We start from the raw sequence: 19,686 nt of genomic DNA, 5'->3' as shown, positions 1-19,686 counted from the left end.
AATTGTAAACCTCATGACTTATGTTTGAAATAAATGTTAACCGACTGATAAGGAACAGTTTTAATAGCTCCACCTTGCTTGTGGACACACTCCCAGCCTCTGGAACTCGACTGCCCTTATAGCCACTGCACAAGGCTCTGGCACTGTTCAAGGTGGTCCAGACAGATCGTCGACAAACCCTTCCTGGGCACAGCTGAGCAGCCAGCACAGGTCAGAGGCCATTCCCAGCATGCAACCTGAATACAGCTACTCTAGTTTTTGTCACTGTGTGCACTTGAGGCACAGCATGAGCTGGCCTCTGAGGCAGAGAACTGCCCTGGACATATCTCATTTACTGGAGTAGAAGTGGCCATTGCACATGTGGCCAAATGAAAGAGGCCACGTGAGGCAGAGCACAAGGCTCTGTCTTGTGTATCTTACATAGCAGCAGTTGTTGCTAGTTTTAATGTTCAAACATTACACAGAAATCTGGGAGAAGCAGGTGGTATTACATCCTGCTTCTACCATGATAATCAAAATTATCTTTCAGGATACATTTGAGGTCAGTAACAGTAATAATGTACCAAAAAAATATCAGGAAGAGCAAAGCTTAATTTTCAAATCGGGTTAATATTAGAAATGCAGGAGTGAGAAGAGTAAATTACTGGCTCAGGAAGCATTTACCACGAACATAGGCAGTAATCAGCTACTACTAAACCCAGTAGCAAGCTTTTCACTAAAACTGAGACAGCTGAAGCTGACTTGCACTTCTTCTTGGCACAACTGTATAATACAATCCTATACTGAAAGAAATCATGTTATTTATTTTCTCAGAAATAAAGAAACCTTTTTGTAAAGGACACAGATGGAGCAGAACTTTACACTGATTTAGGGTGTACCATTCATATGCTGGCTGTTGAGATTTTGGAAGGACATTTCAGGGAACTGACCTCTTGACTTCTCAAGTATCCTGTCCAGCCCTCAAAGGAGTTCCTCAAGCATTGACATTATCAGCACTGGTTATATGCTAGATTTTCAAAACTTTCTGATAGTCCTGGAAAGGTAAGAGCTAATGCTCTTCATTCTCTCAGAATGGGATGGTAGCACAATACAGAGACATTCGAGATTCATTGTGCTTCCAGAGATTCCATACGGCCCCTAGGCCCCATTTTATGCTGGAATTCAGTAGATATTTATTTCTGTAGGGTTATTATTGCCCTAAAAAATCTCTGACCCCCCTTGATCACTCTAGCACAGATACTCTACCCCCTGACAGCAACAAGCTTTATCACAGCAGTGAGTCCAGCAGGTTTTGATTGATCTGGGAAATTGAGGGAACCAGCTACAATAGAAGAAAATACTTTCAGAGCCAGGGTAGGGGCCCTGCACTGCCTGTTTCCCCTTAGTTGTTTGGTTTTGTGCCAATGAAAATGGAAGTAGAAACAAACACACTGACTGGGTAAATCTGCCCTGACCCAAATGAGTGGAGTTCACACTGTAGACAAAGTTATGGATTTCCCCCAGAGGGAGGGGGTAATGTGAAAATCCTGTGTTACACCCATTGTAACTTAAGAATATTTTCATTGGCATTCCTGTGACAATCTTATAAAAATAACAGAATTGACTTGCTGGTTTTGGCCTGAGTTGGATTTTTTTTCCACGAAGTAGCAGAAGTTTGGGACAAAGAGTGGCATTGTCAGTTCAGTTCAGACATGCTGGTTAAAGTAGTATTAACTAGTTAGTGTACAGGTGAATACAGTAAGCACATAGGCTAGCATGCATGTCAGTAAAGAGAAAATTAAGTTAGGGAAGGGACAGGTTAGGAACAAGTGAGGTGTTTTTTGTAAGGTTGCTGAATGTAACAATGTTTTCAATCTGAAATCTACATACCATACTCCATCACAAATACTGCTAAGATTTATGAGAAAAATGGACATCAAGAATGTTGTGGTTTTGTCTACTCCAGCAAGAAGTTCTGACTGCTGGCTCCTAACTGTTCAGCTGCTGAACTGTTATAAAGAGGATCACATCCTAAGCTGGAGTAAATCGATGAGCATAGTTAGCTTCAACACAGCTACACCAGCCTGCACAAGCTGAAAAGCTGTACAGTTTATTAGCAAATTAAATTACAGTAAATAAATTCTTGGGTATTATTCATGCAAACAAGTGTCATGCTTGTCTGGGAAGCTGTTCAAAAAATGAGAAAACAGCTGACAATTTTTAAGCGAGGTGTGGTTTGTAGGAACTTGAGATCCCACCAAATCACACAGGAACTGATGGAAATAACGTTACATCTGGGCATAGGTCATCTTCTTAGTAAATCTCAGTCCTATAGATGTATACAAGAAATACATTTCTTCTACATATGCACTGGAGATAGAATAAAGAAATTGTTAGAATAAAATTTCTGGGTAACAGAATATTCTATGCAGTGACAATAGAAAATACTGCCTTTTTATTAGGTGCTTTAGCCAACAAATCCAATACACATCCAATATCCAAAGCAATTTCTATTTGACCCATGACAAATTCAACATCTTTTATTGCTTGTAACAGGATAGTTCAATTGCAGAGTTTTCTCTCCCAGGCTTCAATGCTGGAATGCCTTTTCTGGCTACTACTATCAGTATTCTGAATAAGCATCATTTTTAACTTCTATGAAAGCCTCTAAAATCACAAGGTAGTGGGGTTACTGTACTGCTTATCAGTGCTATCCTTCAAGCTCTGTGTGTTTATAGTTCATATTTTGTGTTTGGAAATTTTTTTTTAGAATTGTTTAGCTATCCCTGAAAATCTGCTATTAATTTCACGGATCTCTTGCAGTAGATATTGAAACCACATTTTGTTGGTGTTTAACAAGATATAGAAACTAAGCAAATTTCCTTTACATAGAATTCACTATTATAATACAATACCAAAGCATTCTAGACATACTGGGAAACACCAACTCAAAATCGATTTCATAGAGAGCCTTAGAAACATTTTAAGAATGCTATCACCTGTCCTTTATACTAGTTTTCAAAGTATCTAATTCAGTATTATTTGGGCTACTTATATTTCAGTACTTTAGTATTTTCTGAGTCCTTTTATTAAGCCATTAAAAATAGATGCTGTTAGCAATATATCTGTCTCATCTCTTCCACAAGCAGCAGCAATGTAAGTCATAATATCTGTAATTTTTTTAACATCATAAAATAATACAGAGTTTTTCCACTACACACAGAAATATTCTGTTCTACCCTATGATAGAAAACTAGCCATTCTTTCACCTTTCACAGAAAATAACATATTTAGTGTTAACTCTTATTACTCAACTGGTTCTGCCCAGACCAAATTGAAAAGATGCCCTGAATAATGATATCAAGTAATTTCTCGCACACTGTTAATAGAGAGGTGAGGAGACCGGAAAGGGTTCTAGTCTCTTTGCTAAGCCAAGCTTTCACTCTTCCTACTTCATTTAGGGACTTGCTGGAAACAATGCAGCTACAACAGTAAAAATGAGATCAGAAATTATTTCTCAGTATTTTTCATTGCTGAGAACAGAATAATGCCATGTACGATATGGCAGACTAATATCTCTTGTGCTGGGAAGCATTTGCATTTTGGAAATTTAGTGTTACTTTGATCTCTCTAATGCTGGTATTTTTGCTATATATTCTCAAACAAGGCATTCATTATAATTTTGAATAATTTCAGTGATACAGCATCTAGAACTGCTTTCTTATTATATTGTTTCTATTACATGTAAAGAAGGAAAGGAATGGCATACCTCACTCAAAACACTAATTCCTTCACTGCTGTATTACTAGTTTCCACCTCTAGTTTATCAGTTTCTCCTTTACAAAACAGTAGAAAACCTTATGAACAGAGACTGCAAAGTCTTGTAGTAAACAGTCAAGTGTCTTCTTAGTGCTTCATTAAGCTAACAATGACTGATCTTTGTGTGACTGTATCTGAACCTTTAATTTTTTGTCACTCTGGGCTATGTGGTTTATTTTCCTAACCTCCATCCAGTTCTCCAACTGCGGTAGATACTGAACTCCCACTGCAATCAATCAGTCTCCATATACATTCCACTGCTTTTTCCAACTCCATAAGCTTTTTATACCTGTTCCCTAAAGAAAAATATTCTGTGAATGAATGGACCCCAAAGCTAAGAATTTGTTTCTGATGAAACTACATATATTTAACTCCTTGAGTATGAATAGTATGTACCCCACTTCTCTTTTCTGCACATTGTTTCTTTACTGAAAGCAAAAAAACAAATTTACAATGATCAAATCAGAAATAAGTGATTAACTGTGCCTTTTTTGTTAATTATGACCACTTACCACATCAAAACTTAAAATATTCTCTCTTTAAACAATACAACTATGATAAGCTTGACCAAGTTTGGCCTCTGTTATATTCCAAAATGCTTTATGTGTTGGTTTCACTATTTGTTTACTCTACATCTTGAAGAACTGCTTTCCAAATATAGTGTGATGTTTTTGAACATGTCTGCTACAACGTTAAACTAGTCTCCTTATTAAAAACATAGGCAGCATTTAATTATGCAATACTGGACAGCTTCAATCAAATACTAGGAGAAATTAATTCTTCACTGAAAGATGAATTCTGAAAATAGACTTCTTCTTTGGGGAAACGTCTTGTTTCCCCAAATCAAAATCAGCAAGATATTTCGTAAGAACAAGAATGGTTTCTTAGTCTTAACAGAACTAGCTTCATATGAAGGAATTTGTTTTCTGTGATGGTTCTGCAGTCATCAGCATTATTTGGAAACAACAACTAAAGCACTCACCATTTAATGGAAACTGCAGAGTTTTACAATTAACTCACTCTGCAATTTCTGAAACCAAACCAAGCCAATCAACCAAAGGAAATCTCTTTCATGAATCTGTTATTTACATATAAAGCAGACAGGAAAAAGGTATTTTGTTAGCTCTGGAGACACATTTTAAGGAGGTTTCAAAAGATTAGGAAGTATAATGACAGGTGCACAGTGTTCCTTAAAATGAGACGGGAAGTGAGTATGAGACAGAATTTTATGGCATCATCCTTCTGTAAAACTAAATGAACAAACTGTTCTCTCTTAATAATGACTATACCTAACATTCACAACCCAGTATTGTGCTTTCACTTGACCTTTAACACATTGTACTGCATTAATTGCCTTAACTATTCAATTAATAACATCCAAGTCCTGGGTTGCTTCTATATTCCTTCTGTTTGAGATTATTTTTAAATTTTTTTCCTGAAATATTAAACTCTGCAGCTGTTTTGTATTCAATAAAACTTTGAAGTTCAAGCAGGCCAACATATGAATGCATCTCAAAACTTAACATTCTCACCATGCAATTTTTCATCTAATCTTTCTAGCAAAACCTACCTCAGAGAATACCAGTGACCATGGCATTCTCCTTCTTCATATAATTTCCAATACCATTTGTTATTACATTTCAACTGTTTCATGGAGAGCCTATTTCAAAGCCACAGTGAAAAAGATATCTTCTTATTTAGAGTTGAAGTCCATTATCAATTTTCTCTGTCTTTGCACCTAAAATATGAGCTAATAACAATAAGAAAGTCACTGAGTAGACAGATTATCTGGACACCTGTGAGAATCAAAGCCCAGTTTGACTGAAAATTTTCTATTGCTGAAATTCTCAAACCCACAAAGACTGTATTCTTCAGGACACAAAGTTCTAGGCCTTCCAGTGATGAAGCCTGACTGAGATCAAAATAAAATGAGCCTAATAAAAGAAGTAAATATGGAAGAGACACGAAGTAAACTCTAATATTGATCATCTGATGCTGAATTTCCAGGAGTACTAACAATTCCCACTGCTTTCCCATTACTTACCTTTTAATATAGTTTTTAATCACAGTGATTCTACAGATACTCAAAGTCTTAAAGTTTGCAATATTACAACTTTTGAGCTTGCATTTGAAAAAGCAATGGTGCAAGCCCAAAAACATAAGCATACCAACGCGGAGAGCATAGGCATACTTCTCTTAAAGAGGGAGAGGATTTTGCTTTCTGAATGTATATTTACTTTGCAGTAAAGTGAATAACAAAAGTTAGAAACAAATAGTTAAAAGTCAGTATATTTTTACCCATGACTAGAGGTTTATGATTATGCAGAGTTGCCTGCAAAGTTTGGTGCAAAAATTAGAAATATCTCAGTGTCATCAAACAAAACAATTAACAGAAAAGCAATTTGCCATGTGTGACAATTAATAAAAAAGCAGCAAAATATAAAATATATGCCCATTGCTACGACACAATTCATTATCCTACCAGTATGATCCTTCACAATGCACTAAGTAGAGCAGCGAGGTGTTTAAACTCACCTCCTACAACAAACAGAATAAAGCAAGAGTTCTTGGGGTTCTCTTGCTGGTTTTTTGGTTTGTTTCTTTTTTGTCTAACTTCTTCACATATGTTGTGTAATCTATTAAACTGCAGATTTGAGTTCATAAATGAATGACTTTTATCTCCACTGTTTTAGGGGTTATCTCAATGATCATTTCCCTGCATTGAAAATTCACTTCAGGGGCTATGAAGCACACCAGTGCAGTGTTCAAAAGCAGTCTAGGGAGACTGGTGGGAATAGCAGCTGTCTCCCACATCCGTAACCTATCATAGTGTCAAGAAAAAAGTCACAGTGAATTTTGTTCGCTGTTGTCCACCCAGATATTCTAGCTACTTCATCAAAAGTCTGGATGAACACTTAAAAATAGGAGTTCAGGGTAATAAATTTAAGGTTTCGAAGAAGATACGCTTAAACACATTAAACAACTAACATACATAAAATATATCTAATTCTCTTTATTTTAGTTCAAAATTCCATGCTGAACCAAAAGATTTTATCCTTTCATCATCCTTGGCTAGACATCTAGTTTTAGTCTTCCCCCAAAACTCTTAAAAGAAATGTTTTCACTGTTTGCAGTGGGATTTGAAGCACACCTTATAGACTCACACATGAAAAACTGTAATTGACAGCAGTGAAACCTGATAGGGTGGTCTGAGTGCAGGTCACGTACAGTTTCTGTTCTAGAAACAAATGACTTACCTTACTATCTGCACACATAAAGTTCAACAGAAATATAAAAGTTGCTTAAGGTGAACACCTGAAGCATGGCAAGCTTTCATATGGAAAGCATACCACCTATGAATGACTGTCATATCTGATCAGAAAACAGCAGGTAACAGAGTGGAGAAAATTCTTATTAGTAAACCTAAAGTGTTAGTTTAGAAACATTATTCAATGTGCTACCTACCATGCATACAAAATGAAGAGAAAATCTACATAAACAAGAAGTAATCTGAAAAATTGTTCCAACAACATTGCTTTATGTTCCTCTAACATCTATCTGAATGCAGCAAGTAATAAAACCTGTAAGATAACGAGGCAGATCACAGTACTTTACCAGAGGGAAAGAAAAACATAAATACAAGGCCTCATCTGGGCAATGTGTTAACTTTATAGAGGTAGCAAAGGTGAGGAGTGGTCTAAAAACATAGAATAAACTTGTTTGGTGAGTCTTGGCTGTAACACAGAGTCACAACAGGAAAACTATAGACACTGAAAATAAGGTAAGGCATAGCATAACAAAACTGTACTTGCTAAATGATCATATCATTGTACTCACACAAGGGTGGATCACAAAAAAGCAGACAAAGCCTAGTGAAAAAACAATGAGGGCTGTATCTGACTCTTTCTTTCTCCTAATAGTATCACCTGAATATGATACTCAATATTCTGAGAACAAGGACATTTCAAAACATCCACCAGGTCATGGCACAGATAGGAATTAGAAGAGGCATATTAATGCTGTGCTATATAGGTTGGAACCCGCTTAATAGACCTGCTAAAACACAGTTCAGCATACTTAACAAGTCAGTAAGTGTTCCTTTGCCATATCATCGTGAGATTCTTTTAGTGGGCATGTTTCACTCATGCCAGCAAGAGAGAATGAGTCATGAATCATTTTGTAACAACTCTGAAGAAATTAGTCCAACACCAGGGCTGTGGGAGAACTTAGCCTTACTGTCAGAGCACAGAGAAACAAGGAGACAAAGTCCAAAACTGTCAGCAAGAAGCAGAGAGTAAAAAGGATAGAGCCTGTGTAAACAGGAAATAAAGGAAGTCTTGCATTTCACCCTGACCATAGTGTCTAATTGCTATGGATAAGAAAATTAAACAATTTCTTTCACACTACTTATGAGCACAACCAAGTAGTCATTGTACTCTGCATGCCGTTTGGTCAACCTAAATCCACCTTGCTACAATCCTGTGATAGCATTATTTCTTCCACACCAAGTCAGTGACTAAGCTCAGAACTGTGGCAGACTGCTATGGCAAGAATGTCAGTTTTGAGGCAGATCTTCTGAGTTTGGTCATAAGATCAGTCAATCAAACTAAGTGACTTTATCTTTGCTTTCTTCTAGATGTTTTTTATCAAGGACTGTCAGCTAGTAGCTCAATTCAGATACAGTCAATATGAAGAGCTCCTTAGGGAAAGTATTCCTTACTTTTTCTAATTACTCAAGTTGACCCTAGTGCCAAGTCTAGTCTGCAAAACAGCTGCTGGCCAAGAGTTAAAGAATTATTGTGTCTACTTCCTTAAGAGACAGGCTATTCCAGATCTCCTAGTACTTATGAAATCTATTAAATCTATTTTAGTAGCTGTGTGGCTGGCACTAGCATCAATCATTGCAAGTTTTTCAGCAAAAGTTGCTGAGCAGTGCGTGCAAACCAACAGGGAAATCTCCAGTATGGTTCAGAATGGCTTCAGTATAGCTCTCCCTTAGCATGCATGGAAAAGTTGAGAAATATTTTAATACCTGGACGTATTAAATATAATATGAACCTAATACCTGGTCAGCTGATTCAGACATTAATTTGGTGTAGCAAAGAAGGAACTGGGAAATTATGAAGATGATAGATGCTAATCAGACCTCTTGAAAATAAGAAGTATTCATATACCTAGATGGGAAATCTTATTAAAAAAAAAAACAAATATCCTTCAATAAATATCCTGCAAAGTAATAATAAATAAATAAATAAATGCAAAACCATTTCATTGCTATTGCCTTCAAAACTTTTTAAATATTGAAGGAAACTCAAAACAGTGTCTTAAAAATTTGATTTGAATTTTCAAAGCAACATTTTTTTTCTCCACCATTAAAACATTTAAGCTAGACCTTTTATCCTGTCACTTTAAAAAAAAATTATATACTTTTCAGTTTCAACGAAAACAATATATTTGGGGAAGAAAAATCCATTTTATTTAATAACAACTCGATTCCTCATCCAAACTTTCCAGGAACTCTGGTATTTTCTTTCCTCTATGTAGTTTTCCTAAGTGATATTGTGCAGAAAACTCTGCAGTGAGACAGTGCTGGAGACCCATCTATAGTCTTAAAGCTTTTGTGTATGGTAGACAGCTCTTCAATGACTCTCATGACTGCAGGCTTGTCTCCATCCAGGCAGTTCCCATCCCCTGCTGTAGTCAGACTCAAGACTGTTCAGCCAGAATAGCCAAAACAGGCTTTGACAGTATACAGGACTAACAGCAATTACAGCATTTTGTAGCATGTGGTAATTGAGTCATTATGACCAGGCTGTAACAATTACAAGAAGGAAAAATTCTTATAATAGCTCAGATGGTAACTGTTTGCATATTATCTGCAGTCTGGATCAGTTATGAAAATGGCAGAGCACTCCTGATGATCAGGTGAAATGCCTTCCTTCCAACAGAACCATTTAGGTACCACTTTTATCTATGCAATACCACAGAAACAAAAAGCTGATGTCATCTAAATGTCATCTAAATGGCTATGAAACTGTGACATCTTCCAGTACTGAATCACACACTGCACTATGGAGAAGTAATGGTGGCAGTCTCTAAACACTTTTCTTGGCTCATCTGGTAAGCAGCGTCAGTTTATCTAAACTTAAATAAAATGAAGTGCCAGCAGCAACTTTAAACAATTTTTAGTTAAGGAAATGGCAGAGTTGTTTGTAAGGCAACTCCTAGATTTATCACCAGCTGTGACTCGCAAACATTTGCCGTGTCTTCATTCATTTATGACTAGACAGAAAATTGCACCTTTTCTTTCAAAGCTTCTTGGCTCTTCACAAGTGCTATCTCTGAGGCTGACTCTACTGATGAAACAAACACAAAATGAAAACAGAGACAAAAATATGAATAATGCAGTCTAAAACAGCTTATCATACCAACCTTCCAGGTGAGGCAAATCAACAAAAATAAACACCATCATGCTTACATTTGGATCTTATCATCTGAACAAGAATGGCCTTATTTTGCCTTTCTGTAGAGAATAGGCTGTGATGAAGCAGCTTCAGGTAAGTATTAGGAAAAGAGTGAGCTGAGTGATACAGGTGTGATGCAGGGTTTTGGAAAGCCAACCTTGCAGCACCTACTGCTTTATCACTTACAAAAGCATGAGCATACATTCACATCCCTTCCCAAATGGCAGCAAGGCCACCTTATACTATATATGTAGCAGGACTACAGCTGTTCTGCTGCCTATAGCAGACTTCGGTTTCAAACCCCTCTCTGCTCTGCCTGAAGCTAGTCCTTCTCCTAGGACTGTGTACCCAAGACTAACCAAAGACCCAGTTTCATTTCAAAAGCCAAAGCAGGAACTATAATGGGAAATCACCTTGTTCTTGTAATCTGTGACTCCTAGCACAGATGCAATGTGAAACTGTGACTTTTAGCACAGGTGAAGTGTGAAATGCATTATTTCAAGGAAGTTGAGGCTGACAATAAGAGAACAGTTACAGTGTACAAATTTCTAAAACTTCAAGGAGTCAAAGTGATAGTAAACACAGTAGAGGACCAAGATACTATGGGAAACAGATATACTAGAAATGTATTACTATAATCAGAAAATGATTTTCCTTCTTTTAGTCACTTAAAGTGGTGAACTATAACTTTAACAGAGAAATGTGGAAAAAAACATTCTAGACAAGACACTACGTAGCTATAAAGAAACCAATTTTTTTTATATATATATATAAAATATATATATATTATTGTGTGGAATATATGAAAATGTGTTTCAGTTGCAATACTGATAGCCCCAAAGAATTAAAAAGTCAAGCAATTTTAAAAAGTCAAGCAATTTAAATATAATAAACATTTTGGGTATTCTCCTTCACATTACTGTGTCTTATAGTTAACTCTCCTTTAAGCCAATTTTATTATTCTCTACAAATGCAAACCTTGCTATTTTATTTACAAGTAACAAGCCTTGCTGTTCTGAGAAAGCAATTACTTTCTAGGAAATAATAGTATCAGAAGTTTTTTTTGCATTTGGGCTTAATAAAAAACCAAAACTAGCACAACAGTTTCAAACAGAAAGGTCTAAAAACATCTGAAGTCTGAGCAAGCTGATCTCTGAACTGCCCATCAATAAGAAATAATCTATTTATGTGACCATATCTGAGTTTATATGATGATATGCAGAAGTGCTCTATCCTTTTAGAGAGAGGTAGAACCATTAGGGCCATGGCTACCAGATCTGCACTGGTGAAGAATAGCAGGTTTGTTCCCTCATTTGTGAGAAAGAACTTATAGCATATATTGTGAATTGCTGACTATCTTGGTTCCTTCTTCATCTTAGTTTATTTCTGTCTCTTCTGCATTTCAGAAGAAAGCAGAAATTAATGCTTTCTTTTTCCAGTGATGGTTCTTTTCTCTCCTTCACAGTCTGAAGGAGCATTGTATGAAAACCAGACATTTGACATCTTTGTCAGGGTTGTAAAACTGGTCTATCTATTTGTTGCAACTGAAAAGGTTCTTCTGCTAATGTTCACAGTTGTGAGGAAATAACACCCAAGTGAGCTGCTTGAAGCTTTCATTACATTTTAATAAAGTACTAGAAGCACCGCTTAGTCCTTCCCTCTACTTGTCTACATGATCAAACATATCCTATTATTTTTGAGCCCATTTCTGCCAGATGCAGTCTTAGTCTAGAGCACTTGGGACAAGACTGCAATTAAAAGTCTCACAACCTCAAGATTTTCTAATAATGTTAACACCTGTAAAGGTTGCCAGTAACTGGCAGTCAGGTAAAACTTGTTTACTACAATTTTTCCCTCTGACCAGAGCAGAGCCTTTGCTACCACAAAGGATCTGTGGTATAAGAAATGCTAGAATTAGTGGACACCTGGATAAATAAAATCTATTTGGGATTGTCAATATGACTTCTGTAAAGTGACATTTTGTCTTTTAAACTTCTTGGAGTTCTCTACAGGGTTCAGTTGTCCTATGTGGGTTAATATGACCCAGTTGACATAGTTCACTTGGATATCCAAAAACTTTCTGGCAAAGACTTTCACCATAAGCTTTAAAGGAAACTAAGAAACCATTGTATAAAACTGCTCTGGCACAGATAAGTAGCTGGTTAAGAGCAAGGGCACAGAAGCAAATGTGAAGCTGCAAAAACACAAAAAAGTCACCAGCAGAGTTCCACAGGGGTCTTTGCTGGGATCTACATTAATCAACACACTGAGAAAGTATCTGGAAAAGCAGTGGAAGAGTACAGACAAAGCCTGCTGATTGATGGAAAGCTCCTCCAGACAGTAGATACCTTGAAGGCAAACTGTAAGGAACAGAAAAATGCGTCTCTTATAAATAAGACAGACTGACTAGGCAAATAAAATTCAACATAGATAAGTGTTACAGTGCCCTGAGTGCACTAAAAGCCCTTAATTGGCTCTCAGTTCTTGCCAGACATAGGCTGAAGGTGTATCTGTCTCTGGCTGCTCCTAACACAACTCCCTGCATGGACTCTGGACCTGCTTATTTTCCTCACCCTGTCTACTAACCCACCTCTGATACGGTGAGACTGTGCTGAGACATGGGCAGAAGATACATGGGTGTGGGTGCTGGGTGGGGATGGCCAGTGCAAGAGAGGGAGTAATAAGATGCTTTTCAAGCTGGGAAAGAGACAATATAATGAGGTCTGACAAAGGGTTACAAAAGGTCTGTGGGTGACAGGGAAAAGAGAGATAGGGAGTACCTGCTTGCTGTTTTCATTTGGTGGTCTCTTGTTATAGAGCCCAGGTTCAAAGTAAGGAAAACAAGGTGATTCTTCATGAAGCAGGAAGGGGACACATGGGACTCCCTGCCTGAGGACAAGCATGGATATGCAAGTTCAAAGGGAGAGTGGGCAACTAGTTGGCAGAAATCCATCGTAGACTACTAAACGGGCAAGCCACACAAGCCTCAGTGAGATTTATATTCCCAAAATGGAAACAGTTGAAGACTGGGAGAGTTTTGAGGGGAAGCATCATGTACACAGGCCTTGTTTTAACTCTTCTGTTTCAGGTGCCCGTCTATAAATACTGGGCTGCTTTGACCTCTGGCTTAAACTGGTAACACATCTACTTCTGTTCCAAGGGCACATGGGCATGAGGATCTTGCCCACAGTTACAGGAAAATTAAATTATTTGATGACCTGTAATCTGAAAACTGCCAGTTATTACATATGTCCTAATTTCCAAAAGACTCATTTGTCTTACCACTGGCTACATGTCTGGAGGGTAAGAAAAACAACCTTAGCTCTAAAGGAAATCCTTTTTCAAATCTGCTGTCTTAAGGATTACAATCCTTGTTCTTTTTGAGGATGTTGGCACCAAAGGCGCTAAGGAAGCAGGAGGATGATTGCCACTGCATGCCAGTTCTAGTCTTTCATCTAGCAGAATATCTTCACATCAAAGATATCCTCCCCTTGATTGAATACATTTATTTATTTACTCATTTTATTTATTGCTGAAGAATTACGAATCTTTCCACAAAGCTCCAGGCACCGTGCCACTACTTCATATACACAAAGATTTTATGTGTTTCAGAGAATCCCACTTCCTAGTAAAATGCGACCTTCATTCAAACCTCAGTCCACACAGGACCTACTCATCCAGACTCCAACACTCCCCAAGTGCTCCTCCAGAAACTAACACTGCAGAAGTAAAAGCCTTAATATCTTTTCTCTAGATAGATACTTTTTTGTCACTCTTCTGCTAAGTGGAACATTGAATCCTCTATTCCAAATGACAAGTGTTCTGTTTTTTATTTCCAACAGCATGACACAAATCAATCATTAATAAACTAATAATTACTGTGCCTTAAAAACAAACACACACAAAAAAGCAAACAAGTAAAAAAACAAAAAGAAAGCCAAAACCCACACCAAACCAAACCACACCCATGCACAGTATCCCCCTGGAGAGAATACTGGAGAAATGAAGAAACTGTATTTTTCAAATGTGCAATCAGAAATACCCATGGAATAAAAAACTGAAGAAAAAAAAATTCTTTCAAGCGATAGGAGCATGTGGGAAGTTCTACAACAGAATTCTCTGTTCCATTTTTACTTTTGTGTTATGAAAGACTATGTTCTGATGTTACACAGGTCATGCAGAACCAAGTTGCTGTTGTTCTAACTACTGGCTTATTCAAATGCTACAATAAATAATTAAAGTTCATCTACTCCTAAGCAAATTGTTCGAAGGGAAATAGTTCAATTACTCCAATCACTGTCAATCTCAGCCTTCTTAAGCTGTCTCAAAAATATAGTGGAGAACATCGTGATTAAGTGAGAATCAATGAAACAAGAAAAATAAGTAAATTACAGTTTGTTAACAAGACTTTCTGCTCTGCATATGGGATACATTAAAAATCTGACTAAGCATCTCTAAGAGTAACTATATTTTTATCTACATATACACAGACATTTCAACAATACAAACCCCTCCCAGAAACATTTAGACACCATTAGGACTGCACAATCAAGGACTACTGAAGTTAGGAAATGCCATAGTTAACCTTCTTCTGACCTTTGTGCACAGATAATTGAGAAAAAACTTCAATTATATAATCACATACTAAAATTTTTGCAGGATCTCATTTAGCGCACAGGAAGGACAAAATGCATGAAATAAGCAACTTTGCAGTATCCTGCTTTAACTCAATTCTTCAACGTGTTACCCTCAACCTTGAAGCACTTCCAGTCCTCTCCTGAGACATAATCACTGATTTCCTCATGAGCTCTTCTCTGGTGTTCATTAGTATAACATCTAAACATTTCTCCAAGAGTTATTTTAATTAAAAACTTACAAAATGACTGTGAGGAAAGTAGTATTCTTAAACTCATTTTACAGACGTGTAGCTGGGGAATAACAAGATCAGAAGAATCTTCTGATGTTAAGTATCTCATTTCAGACACACAGACCTGCCTTACTTGTGATCTGCAGCATTACATAGGTGTTAATATAGTCAAACACAGTTCCTACTCACTTCAGTTGCAATCAGGGATGCAAAACATTCTAAAGGTTTAAATTGGGCACAGAAAATGAGACATATTAAAGACAGCAATGAAATTCATTTGCTCAGTCACCCCTAGCAGAAAAGAGTCAGACGGTTTTCTAACAGCCTTCAGCCACTCTAGTCATGAGATCTTGCAATTCAGTGTCTTGTTCAGTGTACATACATATTACACCTCTGGCTAGAGTTTAAGCAAAGATCTTAGAAACCATGTTTGTTTTCAGCCTCATAGCACATCTGCTCTGTCCAAAGCTGGAGGCCAATGACAAAAAGCAGGTGGCTTTGTAATAAAACCCGCATCATCACTGTGTATATGAAAAACCCATAGGCAACCCAAATTCTTCAGTTCTGTTATTTCCAAATTACTGGACTGACAGCCGTCTAGCCTTAGCACTTTCTTTCAACTCCTTTCTTTGTAAAGTCTTCTTCTCTTGGTTAAAATATGTCAAATTTGAAAACCACCCTTGTGTGACAGTCAAAGGAAACCTATCCTGCTGGTCTACCACACAGGTCTCTGACATTTCGCCTGAATTAGGAAGTGCTGATTCTAGATTATCATTCTTTATTTCACTAGCTGAATCCCAAGCTTTTCCTCACCCCCACATTAAGACAGGAAATTAAAAGAAAGTAAAAATTTGTAAATGTCTTACTCTCTGTCAGAATTGGTGTGACTAAAGAGGGTTGTGTTACTTCAAAGCAGACAAGTAATAGACATTTAATAGCATGTGGCATTTCATAAACATACTGTGTCACAATTAGAAAAGATAGATTGCAGGGATATGGCAATACCCATATATAATTGGGAGCCTGGATACTCACTCAAACCTCCCTTACTGCTGCTGATAAAAAGGTGCTAACAATGAAAATCATTATTCATTCAAGTCCCATACAGATATGTTTTTCCATGACCAAAGCAGTCTATACTCAAGAACATAATTTACTTAAAGTGTGGACAAAGGCCCTGTGCTATTGGGCTGGACTTACAAATCTGTCAGCGCACACAGGCAGTACAGGAGATCCACCTGCACAATCCAAATAAGCACAATACTGTGTATTGAAGTTCAAGTTGCATTATAAACATATGTTTCAGGATCATATTTGTCAGGCATTTTTAGACACATATAATTTATATTAACTGTATTTTTAAAGTAGTGTCAAAGGATAAGTCAAGTACCTTTATTTATTGCAGTACACAAGCACAGGGTAATGGTCAATTCTACCTGCAGACAAGGTATCTCCAGTGAGATACGATAATGCTAATTAGTATTAGTTTATTTATGAAAGTTCATGCTATATGGAAAAAATAATAATATTTCCCTATTATTACTATTTAACATTTATATTATTATCTTATTATTACTTTAAGGGGATAACCCTCCTGGAGTTGCTTTATAGCTTTAAAAATATAACAGGTGAATTGTTAACCTTAATGAAAACTTTGTGTGTGTAATACATACCACAATCCCAAGAAAGGTCCATAAGGGAACATATTCACTACATCAGTGTTTAGACTGCACATATTGATCTTCAGTGTTTTTCCTAATTGTTGACAAATTTTTAAGTATAGCCCAACACTGGTTATCTAATGGTGCATAATATTTCCTTGCATTTGAAGTAACTAGTTCTTGAATGCATAGACTACCTTGGCCACACAAAGTCTACTTGCATAACATTTGACTATTATATTTGTTATCATTGGTATTTGTACACATACTTCTAAGTTTACACTCTGACATTGTAATTATTATGAGGAATGATGATGATAATTATTGTAAGGGCCAGTATAAAAAACTGAACCACAAACATGGAAACAAATTATGACCAACTAAAGAACAAATTGCAAGAAATATAGAAGAGCTTCTTGGCAAGAAACAAAAAGTTTCAACAACTGGTATTAAGTAATTTATGTTTGTGACTCACAACAAAATTCATGTTTTGATGATGAGATTCTAGTTTGAGACCTTTCTTTGTTTTTAAAATATGTAACATTATTTTACATTTTGCTGTCATTGTGTCATTTCTGATATTGAATTCTGTAAAGGAAAACTAATAGAAACCTAGTGTCAAATATCACAAATTTCTAAGAGACCAGATTTTTTTTATTAAGTTGGGCTTCATCCCTGGTAATAGAAGATGTTTCTTCAGATTTCCACATATTTCAAGTGAATAAACACAGTAGCAGATTAAGATAAGAAGCACTGCAGACCTCACCCTAAAGATTAAAACTCTGGCCTGGCTGAGCAGTCTTCTCACTAGAAACAGAAACTACAGTAAAATATGAGAAAAGCTCAAAAAATCATGGCACTATAATCAAAAGCAATCCACTTCAAGGGGAAAAAGAAAGCTTTCGTCTGTGTGTTAGGATTAAAAACCAGTCAGATTATGGATGGATGGGTAAGAAGAAAAAAGAGTGGATGTCTGGATTCTTACAGTAATTGAACTGACTCTGCCAGTTACTGAACAATCCCCAACTGGGTGCAATAAACCTAGCTGAAAAACAGGATGATACAGCAAAAATGCTGCCTTCTCAACTCAGTTTTTGAGTGCCGAGAATGCTAATTTCCCACTGAATCTCTGGGTACCAAAGATGCTCTGACTCCTGCAAATGGCACAATGTCCTGCACAAAGCATGAAAAGAAATGGAATTAAAATGCAATATCAGTCCTTCCACAAGAATTTGTGCATCTGAGTTTTTTTCTGGAGCTCAAGTCAGTTCTTAAGTACCAAGAAGGGATTCGCATGACATGGGGATTACTTAGACAAAAAGCAGAATACAAAAATCTCTTCCATTTCACTGGGTGAGATCACAGTAATCTGCAGACAAAACCCACAAGTTACAACATATAATCACTGCCAAGTATACACAACAACTCTTTTTGAGTTCTTTCAGCCTTTTTCCCTTTCTGAACACTGAACAGCAATGATGCAGCACCATGCAAGTTAAATCTTTTAAAGTCAAGGGGCACAACTTTGGCTTCCTCTAACACAGGAACATTGTTTGGCCAAGAAATGAACTTCCAAATAGTTTCTATCTGGACTTCTGGGGAGGTTTTTTCCAAAGAGCTCCATAGTGATGTACTTCTGCTCTTATTCAAAGGTATTAAAACCTGCACTGACTTTGGTGGGACCCACTAAAATCAATGACATGCAACTCACTTAAAATGGAAAAATGACCAGACCATACACAGCTGAACATTCACTGAAGAGCCTGCTTATATCTTATTTCAGAAGTTGTGCAAAAATATTTCAAGATTAAAGCAGATTTGTCTCGATTTCATTACTGCTAAGCATCAAAAAGCATACTGCATGATTCTTATGAAATTATTTCATTATTTTTAAATCATATTATTACTAAGAGTTTTTTTTTACTTTTTTTTGAGAATAAAACACCTCTGTTTATTTAAGAAAATTAATTCTTTTAAGAAAACACGGTGAAATTTTAAAATTAACATTATTTTCTCCTTCAAATTCAGAATATTTATTACATCAGAAAACTGATTAAGATGATAAAGCAAGATAAATGTTTTGAAAACAATAGTTTTAAAAACTGGACTCTTATCAGCTACATTTCTGGCATCTGATACATTCCAGTCCTATGATGTGCTATTCAGAAAAGATTTATGCAGCCAAGCATTTTTTTCCTAAGATCTTGAGTTCAGCTATTGAGTCTGTGATTAAATTGCCAGTTACTCCCTTTTAATATGCTATAAAAAAATGGAACTACCTTGCTGAAGGTAACAGTTAAAGCAGTCAGTAACTACAGGAGGTGCCTTAAACAGGGTGCTTCCATCACATATATCAACACTGCCAAAAATGAGGGGAAGAAAACCACCCAAAATAAAAGACTATGCCAGATATTATCTGCAGGTAATTTTCAAGTCACCAGTGTTTGGCAAGAGATTTAGAAATCATTCATTTGATATTACCCACAGGTGAAAAACGTGCATATTGTATTAGAGGGAGGGATTGTATACATAGGGAGATGTTTGCCTTTTTAATCCTTAGTACTACCTTATGATTGCGATGTGCCACCAGAAGAAATTTATTCTACCAATGCTACACCTGCCTTTGTGACTTTCACCAAGACCCTTCCAAGAACCCTTGCAGAAGGGTTAAATGCAATTCACTTGTAAAGTAGTGAAATAATTGCTGAACAGAACAGCAATTCTTCATATGCAGAGTTAGACACAGGGAAGCCCTTACTGGTGGCATTTCTGAAACACAATGCCTTTGCCAGTTCCAATGGCAAAATCATAGAAGAAGCACACCTAATTCAAAATAACATGAGAATCCTAGACATCATGGAAAGAGTCCAGTCACAAGATCTGACAGGTCAAAGAA

General features: G+C 36.7%; 1 protein-coding gene across 6 annotated transcripts in view; it reads right to left on the bottom strand.

The window, feature by feature from the left end:
- ADGRG6 (adhesion G protein-coupled receptor G6) overlaps positions 1 to 19,686 on the bottom strand; it is a 110,582-nt gene that overhangs the window by 77,165 nt on the left and 13,731 nt on the right. The gene's annotated exons all lie outside the window — the stretch shown is intronic.

The sequence above is a fragment of the Pithys albifrons genome, chromosome 2 (genome assembly GCF_047495875.1).
Source record: "Pithys albifrons albifrons isolate INPA30051 chromosome 2, PitAlb_v1, whole genome shotgun sequence".
Classification (NCBI taxonomy): domain Eukaryota; kingdom Metazoa; phylum Chordata; class Aves; order Passeriformes; family Thamnophilidae; genus Pithys; species Pithys albifrons.
Note: the sequence above shows the minus strand (reverse complement) of the source record. Positions and strands in the feature narration are given on the sequence as shown.